Source organism: Piliocolobus tephrosceles, chromosome 4 (genome assembly GCF_002776525.5).
Source record: "Piliocolobus tephrosceles isolate RC106 chromosome 4, ASM277652v3, whole genome shotgun sequence".
NCBI lineage: Eukaryota > Metazoa > Chordata > Mammalia > Primates > Cercopithecidae > Piliocolobus > Piliocolobus tephrosceles.
The window spans coordinates 50842076-50852502 of record NC_045437.1 but is presented as its reverse complement, the minus strand read 5'-3'; the positions used below and the strand labels follow the sequence as shown (position 1 = coordinate 50852502).

General features: G+C 44.3%; 1 protein-coding gene across 1 annotated transcript in view; it reads left to right on the top strand.

The window, feature by feature from the left end:
* The first annotated feature begins 334 nt into the window (after window positions 1-334).
* PIK3R1 (phosphoinositide-3-kinase regulatory subunit 1) overlaps window positions 335-10427 on the top strand; it is an 83784-nt gene continuing 73691 nt past the window's right edge. The window contains exon 1 of the mRNA XM_023207897.3: window positions 335-532. The gene's annotated coding sequence lies outside the window, so the exon portion shown is untranslated. The remainder of the gene's footprint in view (window positions 533-10427) is intronic.

Here is a 10427-nt window from a genome sequence, read left to right as displayed (position 1 = left end):
AACCCCTCCGCCTCTGCGCTGGGAGACGCCCAGCAGCCGGGCAGACCCGGGACGCGCAGAGCCAGAGCACTCCGCAGCAGAGGCAGCGCGCAGCACTGCTGTCCGGGGCATCCCCGCGGCTGGGGGCGGAAGGCGAGGGCGGTGGCAGGAAAGGTCCGCCAGGCCGGAGCTCTCTCCCCCACCGCCGGCCGCCGGCTCGGAGGCCGGAGCTGTGCGGGCGGAAAGGGGCGGAGCCGCGGGCTCTGGTTGGTGTGGGCTCGGGGGCGGGGCGCGCGGGGCCGGGCCGGAGGCGGGGCCAGCGCCGGGCGCTGGAGCTGCCGGCGCACGGAGAGGAGTCGCTAGCAGCTGGAGCGGAGTTGGAGGAAGCAGCGGCTGCAGCGACGGCGGCAGGCTAGCGGTCGGAGACGGCGAGCACAGATCGGGCACGGCCGGCCGGTCGCAGCTGGGCTGGAGGCGCGTCGGAACCGAGCGGGCAGGAGGCCGCCGCTGCAGCGCGGGCCCCGCAGAGGAAGGAAGCCGGCGGGCGGGGGAGGTAGGCAGCGGTGGCCCCGGGTGTGTGTGCTCGGGCGGGGGAGGCGGTGCATGTGTGCGCGGCTGCCGCGGCTCTCTTCCTGTCACTGGCAGCCGCTTCTCCTTCTGCAGAGCCCCGCCGGGGGGAAGCGGGCCGGCCACCGGCCCTCCCCGCCTCCGGCATCTCCTGGCCACCGGACAGCACTCCCCCCTCTCGCTGCCGGCGTCCTGCGAGATCCCGGCCATCCTGGCTCCCGTTTCCCCTCTCCTCCTGTGAGCTGGTCCTGCACGCCGCCGGTCGCATTTGCCCCCGGAGTTGCCGGCGAGCTTGGGCTTCTCCCCACCCTCCATCATCGCACACTTCCGAGGGTCCCCGCTGTAGCCTTGCTGCAGTTTTCCGCGACCCTCACCGGAGGAGAGCGCCCTGGCCGCTGCCTTCGTGTTGCGGGAAGGAGCGCTTCCTTCGCCCGTGGTCCTCCAGCTGCAGCCAGGGTCGCTGCCCGGGGCCCTTCCCGGGGTGGGAGAGGCGGCGGTGGTCCCCAGAGCTCGTCCCCTAACCCCCGCCTTCCGAAGTTTGCCGCCCTCCTCTTCCGGGGTGGGGGAAGTGCGCCTCGGGGCGGTTGGTCGCTGGGGCCCTAACTCGGCGTCTAGTGCCAGCCAAGCTTGGGCAGGTTGTTGGAGGCATATTTAGTGGGGTCTTGGAACAGCCCGGAAATCCAGCTTTTCGGAACGTGGGGCGAGACGGGAGGGACCTGCCTAGCAATATGGAGCCGGCTGGGGAAAGCCAGGGAGCGTGCAACCCGGAGCTAAAATATCGTGGGCAATTCTCTGGAAACCACGGCTCTAACACTAGTGAACTCTAACCACAGCTCTAACCTAAGCTCAGAAACTGCCCTTCAGATCACAAGACAAAGAGAACAGAAAACCTGTGGCCAGGCAGTCCTGTACAGAAATACACTTTGGGAACCAGAATTGGAGCCTGAACTGCAAGGGTATACGCAGAATGGCTGTTACATGTTGAATGCAGAATGTGTGTCAACTGGATTTGGGGGAATTCTTCTGTTTCCCGGGGCGCTATTAATACCGGAAAGGTCTCACTTCCACCGTTAATCCCTTGAGCTGCAGCGCTGTTGGTGTCCGAGTGTGAGTCTGCTCTTTATTTGGGGGCTTCATGATTTTAGGGTTTTTTTTTTTTTTTTTTTCCTGTTCTTTTCCTCTTTGTCAGCCAGTGCGAAGTACCAGTGGATAAAGCAGTTCCGGGTTTTGAATGCAACATAAGATTGTCATTTTGGTGTGATGAGGCTCAAGTTTTAGTAATCAGGCGGGATATTCACAGACCTTATTGGTCAAGGCTTGATGTGAAGTTATATTTTAATACTTCATTAGTTCTGTTACGTTTTGGGAACCTTAAAGATGGTTAGATATTAGGTAGGAAGTGTTGGAATAGGCAGATAGGTTAATTTCTTAAGCAGGCTAGTAAAGTATTAGATCGCCACAGTTTGAATTACTAGGTATTTGGTGACTTCTGCACAGGAGAAGGCCACAAGTATCTTTTAACATTGAAAAAGGAAGAAAAAGCAACTCACGAGCTATAACTTTTTGACAGATTACACTGTTCTTGACAAACAGTTTAGAAGCAAGCAGATAATAGTTTTCTTAGGTGCAAAAGTTGAGTAAATTTTGGGAAGCAAATGTTTCTGACCAGTATAAAGAAAATAAGAGTAATGTGGTGTGTGTGTGTGTGTGTGTGTGTGCGCGCGCGCGCGCGGCTAAAGTTTGGGAAGAAATGTTGGTTTAGAGTAAAGGTTTAAGTTGGAAAGGCCAGTGGAGGAGGCTCCCTGCCTTGCAGAACTGCTGGGCAATGTCACTGCTTGCCTCTTCAGCTTTTATATGCAGGTCATACTGCTTTTTCCAGAGAAGTGTATATAGATTTTTATGATTGGAAGAACGTTTAATGTATCTGATACTGGCTTGCAAAGTGTAATGTGCATTTACTTTTAACTTTCATCTTGACTTGGGACCTGTTCTTAGTTGCATAACAGAACTCTGCAGTGTACACACTACTATCTGATGTTTTATCTGCTTTTTAAAATCTGCTTTTTAAAAATGATATCAGTAAGTCTTTTCGTATCCATGATGCTGTATACTCAGTGTAAAAAGCATTTTATTTCCCACTTATTAAATGTTTTTTCTTTAGCGATTTCTTGAGTTTAAATGTACTAAGCGCAGGAAATCCTCACAGAATAAAGTTGGGTTTGGGAAACAGAAGTAGAACAATAAGTCATAGGAATACATATTTTGATTATCGACAGTGATGATGGTGATATGCGTTTATCTTCTGGTAATGTCAGTTTCACCTAAAATGATTTTTGAAGGACTTTGAATTGTAAATGCAAGCCTACTCAAACTAACCAAAATTTTGTACCGTTAAAAGTGTTGGCTGTTTCTTTACATTTTTCCATGAATGTCGTGTAACTTTTAGGTTGATATGTTGATTGAAATTTCCTTTTTTCTCTTAGGTCGTTCAGGGGAGTATTGTAAAAAGGCATCCAGTCTGAAAGATTGTTCACATGATCATTAAAATAGGAACAATTCTAGTTCAGCTTTTATTGTGTTTGCATTTTGTGATTTGCAAAATGCTTGTTTTATTGAATAAAGAGATGGTGAATGAGCAGGCTGAAAAAAAATGATTTTTATGCTCAAGTAGAATATAGCCAATTGAGATAATGTTTGTGTTGGGTTTTAGAATTCTCTCACATCAAGGCATACACAATGCAGATGATATTGTATGTTTCATATGGGCTCCTCCAGCTCTCCCTCTTGCAGGGCACAGGGTTTGCAAGTGAAGGCAAGAGAATGAAGCATTTTAATGAAGTCCTGGAAGCCTAGAAAGTTAGTTATCAGTGGAAGGAATTATCAAGTTAGTTTTTACTTTAGAAAGCAGAATATAAATTATATCACAGCTTTTTATCAAAAACCTAGGTTGTAATTAATTTTCAAAGTATTCATATCATTTACTGCATTTTCCCATGCCTCCTTTACAGACACTCTAATGTGATTACTTGCCATGATTCTGCCAATACTTGTATGGAGTTACTTGCCTAAAAGAGTGGCAATTAATGACCATTTCATGTACATTAGGCCATATGAGCTGAAAAAGTAGACTATATAATTACTTATAAACTTGTCTGGCATTTATTTATTTAGGTGTTAGGTGTTTGTTTATTTGAAAGACTGGAGTGATTGTAGTATAGCATTACTAGAAAAAAAAGTCTACTGTAGAAACATTTTTGGAGATTTTATTCTGCTCACATTGTTTTCCTTAAAGTAAATCAAATACATATCCACAGGCACCTGTAGTCAAAATAGTTGTCAGGTTAATGATCATCTAACAGAGTATTGAAGTCACAGGAGTCTGGCCAAAGTGTGAGGAGACTCCACCAGTGAGTGCAGTGAGCTAATAAAGCCAAGGCATCTGGGCCAGCCATTCCTTGCCTGTTGTCTTCCTCCCTGGATGTCCCAGTGTCCCAGCCTGGGGTTCTGCCCCAGGATCAAGGGCTGTACCATGAGCTACTTATCTCTACATCCTGGAGATGCGCACACATGGACACATCCCTTGGCCTCTCCCAGGCCTCCTTTGTCCTGACCTCTGCAGAGCCGTCCTCTACCCCAGGTAAGGAGAGAACTACATGGGCAAAGTCCACACTTAGCCTTTATCTATTTACTCCAAAAGGGGTTTAAGACAGCAGGGAGTTTTATTTTAGTTAGATTCAGGATTCATTTAGAACTGTTTGCAAGTTAAGAGGCAATGCAGAAGAAAATTCCTCACAAATGTTTGTTCCTCTGTTAAATCTGAATTGTATAAATGACAGTAGGTGACATTCAATACTAATAGAAATAACAGTAATATCATAGTTGCAGTTTACTAGCTATGTAACTTTAGGCAAAGTATTTAACTTTTATCTGCTTGTTTCCTCATCTGTAAAATGGGGATAATAGTTGTACTTAGAGTGGTTGTAATGATTAAATGAGTTGATATATGTACAACTCTGAGAACTTTGTGCCTGGCACATAGTAAGTACTATGTTGGCATTAATTATCCTAAACTCCTATTATCAAGTATGGAACTAAGTGCCTATGTATGTCATTTTGTCAATCCCCATAGTGACTCTGTGAGGTGTAGGTTTGCTTACATCTGTCTCACAGATGATAAACTGTGCCACAGAGAGGTTTAAGTAACTTTCCTGAGGTTACATATTTAGGTACTGATTGGGGCAGCTGCTTGAATCTGAAGCTCAGTGTTTACACTAACCTTGCCAAGAAGTTTACAGAATAGCATCTTTTTTTTCAGAAGAAGTGAGACTTAAAATCATCCCCTTCAGTCTTCTCATTCCTGTCCCCTCAGGTCCTCTCTGTTGTGAGGATGCAGAGAACCGGAATGGTCAGCCTCATGGCCTTTTCTGGGTGATAGGATCTGTCCCTCAGGTCCCAGAAGCTACGTCACCCTTTCTCCCAGCCTCCGCATAATGGCTACTGCGTGCCTAAGCGTTGCCATCACCTGGGCCAGGGTCATTCCTCTGTGTCTCCTGCAGTGCCTTCCCATCATGTTGGCTGCTTTCTGAAGAGCCCTGTCTCCTTGTTGTGTTACCTGGGCTTGTGCTACCTGTTCTCCTCTCCCTTGCCCCATAAACACAATGCCAAAAGGGCTTGTAGGTGAGAATTACAGTCTATACACCCTATTTACCCACACCACACACCCAGCCCTGAGCATGGCAGCATGCAACACATTCTGTTTAGTTGGTTGGGTTGGAAATGAACTTGATGTCTATTATTTGGGGTTCATCTGAGCCCATTATTTTCATTTTATTTTAATTGGTATAAAATCCACATACCATAAAATTCACCCAAGTTCATCATTTCAAATTGAAGGCAATTTATTATGTTTTCTAGGTGCTATGGGTTGAATGTGTCCTCCAAAATTTACATGTTGGAAATGTAATCCCTAATGCAATAGTGTTGGGAGGTGGGGCCTAATAGGAGGCTGTGCTCTCATGAATGGACTAATGTCATGATGGCAAGAGTAGCTTAGTTATCTTGGGAATGGGCTTGTTATAAACTCGAGTTTGGCCCTATCTTGCTGCCTTGCCCTTGCAAGAGCAGGGAGATGAAGGCCTTCACCAGATGCCAGTGCCGTGCTCTTGGACTTTCCAGCCTCCAGAACCAAATATACTTCTGTTGTTTATAAATTATCCAGTCTCAGGAATTCCATTATAACAACACAAAATGGACTAGGATATTTTAATTTTGTTCAGCTTGATTTTCATGATTTCTGGGACACCATAATTTGGAAGGTAAAACATTTTTAAATAATGATTTTTTAAAAGACTATGAATTTAGGTGAGGAACTTGACCTAGACTCTGAACTAGCACACTGATGTTAAAAAGACAGAATGTAGAGAGATATGGGCTGTGGGCCCGGGAATCCTTCCATACCCTCCTGCCTTGGTTGAAGACCCATTTTGCTCTGCCATCCAATGCCGAACTGCTAATTTCATTGGGAGATAGAATCACATGACTTGGATATATTCTTGATCAATTTAATGTGATTTAGAAATATCCTGTATTCCTGCCTCTCCATCACGTTTTCCAAATTCTTGTCATTTCTAAAGGGGGAGTGGAGTAACTCAACAAAGTCAGAGAGGGCTTTTTTGTTTGACTGTTTGCCAAAATGCCTATAGGTTAGAGGGTTACACACAAAATCTACTTTACAGCAGTTGTACATTAAGTAGCTTTGGATTACTACTTGTCAAACATCAGAAACAATTTTATTTTGGGGAATAGAAAGAGAATTGCTCTCTATCTTAGCAGGGACAGAAAATATGCTTCTGATTAATGGGATTGCAGGCAGTCATTAGAAGGATTGAAAGACTGGAGAAAAATTCCTTAAACAAAATTTTGAACTGTTGCATATGATATTGTATAAGAGTAAGTTAGTTTACTTGTTCCTAGGATTCCTTTATACCCTTTGTTACAATAACTTATGCATGCACTAGCTTGGAGCCTATATCAAAAAACTGCCTTGGTTATTTGAAAATTTTACATTGTAGATAATGTTATCTACATATAAAAAACCTTTGCTATGTGAATAATCATGTCACAACTGGGTGAAAATCGTTCAGTGGACAGGTGTATGTACCGAAAGAGAATGGAGGCATAAAAGAGTGAATCTGAGGAAAAATCCTGTTGATCTGGATAGTTTAGGCTCCAGGTCCATCTCGGTGCGGGGGATTGGTTACACAGGTATTGCCAAATACCTCAAGCTGCTGGGTGCAGTACTGTGAAGAATTTGAGGATGAGAGAAAAGAGGACTTCCCAGTCCTCTAAATGTAACAGTCCTTGTGGCAGTGCCATATCCCCCCAAGTAGGAGCTGAGTTGTTGGAAATTGTTCAGTGGAGGGGCCTGGGATAGTGGCAGGAGGCAGAGGTGCTAAGAAGGATACAGGTGGCAGAAGCTAAGCTCATAGAGCAGAAATAGGCAGGATTCCAGAAGTGGGCAGCCTTCCAGAAGTGGTGTGCCCAGTATTCTTTTATTCACTAGTTTATGGACTTCTTTGGCAGGGACACATTTTAATGAAGTCTCTTTGGAAGAAAATTTGCATGGCTGAGATGCTGGGTTTTGGAGTTGATGGAACTGCTGCCGAGTTAAAATAGCTTTTTTGTGTGTGCAGGTAGTGTGAAAGAGCCACATACACTATCAGTAAAGCCGCTGTCTGAGAGAGTTGAAGAGGCACACAGTTAAGGTTAATTGGAGTGATCAGCCTGTGTAGGCCAGGAATCTGCATCATTGACACCAAAGCAAGTTGAGTTCAGGCAGTAGATGCTAGAGGTGTTAAAAATGGGACTTACGGAATCAGACTGCCTGGATCTGAATTCTAGTTCCTCTTCACAATTGCTGAGTATTATCATGACAGAGATACTCTCTGTCCTATGTTAAGTGAGACTACTGATAGTACCTGTTTTTATATAGTTATCTACACACACACACACACACACACACACACACACACACATGACTATATATATATAGTCAGCAGCATCATATCATCTAATACTAATTGGGAGCTATATGTGTACAAACTCAATCATCATCATCATCACCCAATGCTTAACTGGAGCTTTATGTGTATTAACCCATTCAATCCTCAAGAATGACAGACATCAAAATGGACATGGCAGTCAGGAGAAAGTGTACAATGTGCAAAAGAGTAGGGGTGGCTGCCTTCTCTATCTAGCTAAGGGCTCTCTACACCTTATCACCTTGTGGTCCTGTCCCCACCCCAATGACTTGTCTGCTCTCCTTTTTTTTTTAAAAACAACATTGCCCTCAGACCACTTAACTGACACTGACTAATGGCTGGCCTTGAATTAATGTCTGCATCAATGGATGGATGCCCTGTTTGTATTTTTCTTCCTGGCCTTGCTTTGGGATCTCAGAAGACAGAAATGGTGTGTTCCATTTACCATCCTAGAGTCATAGAAGATTTCTGGTTCTTTTTATCAGATGAGGACCCAGAGTTCTGCACAGGGTTCTTCTTACACACAAAGTAAGGTTCTTCTTACAGGTGGCAAGGGAGAGAGAGTTTGTAGAGACCTTTAATTCTCTGTCACTTCTGACAAGGATTGCCTCTCTAGTGTCTAGCCTCTAAAAAGTCATCATGTTCCTTAGGTTTCTATTTCCCTTTGCACAAATTTAGCCTCAGGCAGAGTCAAGCACAGCTTTTAGGTTTGTAAAACCTTGACAAGACTTGGAGCCTTTTCTTAATACAGAGCCCCCTATCAAGGAACAGCTTCAGAGGTAAGCTGTGAGCAGGGGCTTGCTTGATGGTTCCTGGGGGATTGAAGATGGGGGAGAGTTTGTTCTTTATACTTCCCATTCTATTAGGAATCCCACCAAACTAGCCCACTGGGTGGCTGGAATAAAGGAAGTGTTAGGAAGCAGCTGGCATAAAGATCTACCCAGTCTACTGGTTGAGGAATTTTTTTTCCCCTAAAAGACATACATTGCCAGGAAAAGCTAACAAAAATTTCAAGGCAGATTTGGAGGAATTAAATTATTCTTAGGCATATTGCCTGGTTTCTAAGCATTTAGGGATATGTAAATGTTCGTGTTCTTTAGAGGTCTGTGTCTCTTTTGTACAGAGTACATTAGTGCTAAAAATGAGATTTGCTAGTTCTACATTTTCATGTGAATTTATGAAGTGAATATTCAATTTGATTCTGGATCTTTCAAAAGGAAAGGCTTTCTTTAAACAAATAATATGGCTTATTTTTCTGATATGGTCTACTGGTTGCTTTAATTCTTTTCTCCGACAACTGAAATGCAAAGTAGAGTACTGTCCCCAATTAATATTCTTGTTCCACAAAGACTTCCAGTGTTTGTTTTTGCTGCTTTTAATATGTAACTCTCCTAAGTGTGTTATTGTATTACAGCTAAGAGGCTTTAACCATGTAAAGTTGAATACTTTACACTTCTGAATGCCAACATAACAATTAATCTGTGATTAGAGTTTGCTTCTTAAGATACCTGCACTGACGAGTGCCTATAATATTAAACTTCTAAAGTGTTCCACTCTTTAAAACTTATAAAAGCTCTCTTTGATATAGCCCACTGAAATTGTGTGGCTATTGTTTTTATTGCTTTATTGTGCAGCCAGCTTAACTGAAACCTTTGGGTGGCTTTTACTCTTTATAATAAAGATAACACTGAGAAATGCCTGGAGTACAAAGTGTACATGTGTACATGCCGTTCTCAGCCATCTACTCTGACTTAGTAACTCTCTAATTCCCTTGCCTCCACTATGTTTAAGAACAAAAAAGAAAAACACTTCCATTTCCCATTTCCTCCATCAAGCTCTCTTCATAGAGTGATCTGCAGCAGCCATTGCTACTTCCTCTCTGATATTTTTGAACTCCTTAAGACATTCTTACTGTCCTCACTACTGGACTGGAATCTGCGTGATGATTCCATCACGGGCGAAGCCCCAAATTATCTCACCTTGACTCAGTCTCTCCTGTCTGGATGCCTTTGTAGGATTTAGTCTTAGGGATCACATTTTCCTACGTGAACTCTTCTTCCTTGTTTTTGGGACGTTGTCTCTAAACCTTGACTTTCCCTCCTCAGTTACATACATTGAACTTCACTATTTGGCCCTTGGATCATTTTTTTTTTTTTTAAACTTTTAATTTGTCCTTGTGATCGCGTCCATTCCATTGAGTTCAGCCTTGCCTAATTTTGGCTGATTGCCAAATCCCTAGTGTGTTTCCTCTTCTGAATCACAGACCAGGGTTTTATCAGCCACTAGCACACTTGCACAGGGGTGTCCAGAATCACCGTCAGCACATCAGGTCACCTGGCTTCTCTTTGCCTGATAGTGCTACAAACTCTCATTCATGCAGGATCAGGCATCCTTTGCTCCTCTCGTTCTCGCCCTACATTTAAGCATTTGCCACATCCCACATGTTCTTTCTCTGCAGTGTTTATTTCACTCCTCCCCTTTCCACACCTGCTGCCACCTCGGGTTGTGTCCTCACTGCCTCTTGGCCAGACCTCTGCAACATACCTTTCTCACACATTGTGGTTAGACTGATATTCCTCAAGTGCAGCTCTGATCCTATTGCTCACTTTTCACCAAGCCCTTTCAGTGTTCCACGTGGTGGACTGAATCACTCACAAACTCAGCATGGGCATGCGTGATGTCCTACAGCCCCTACCTAAATCCCTAACCCCAATCCCACTGCTCCCTCTTTGGCTTCAGACTGCCTGTTCTGGCTCTTCTCAGAATATGACATTTTCTTAGTCACTTCTGTAACTAACATCCCACCACACATTCCGTTCTGTCTTCAGATTCCTGCAGTTA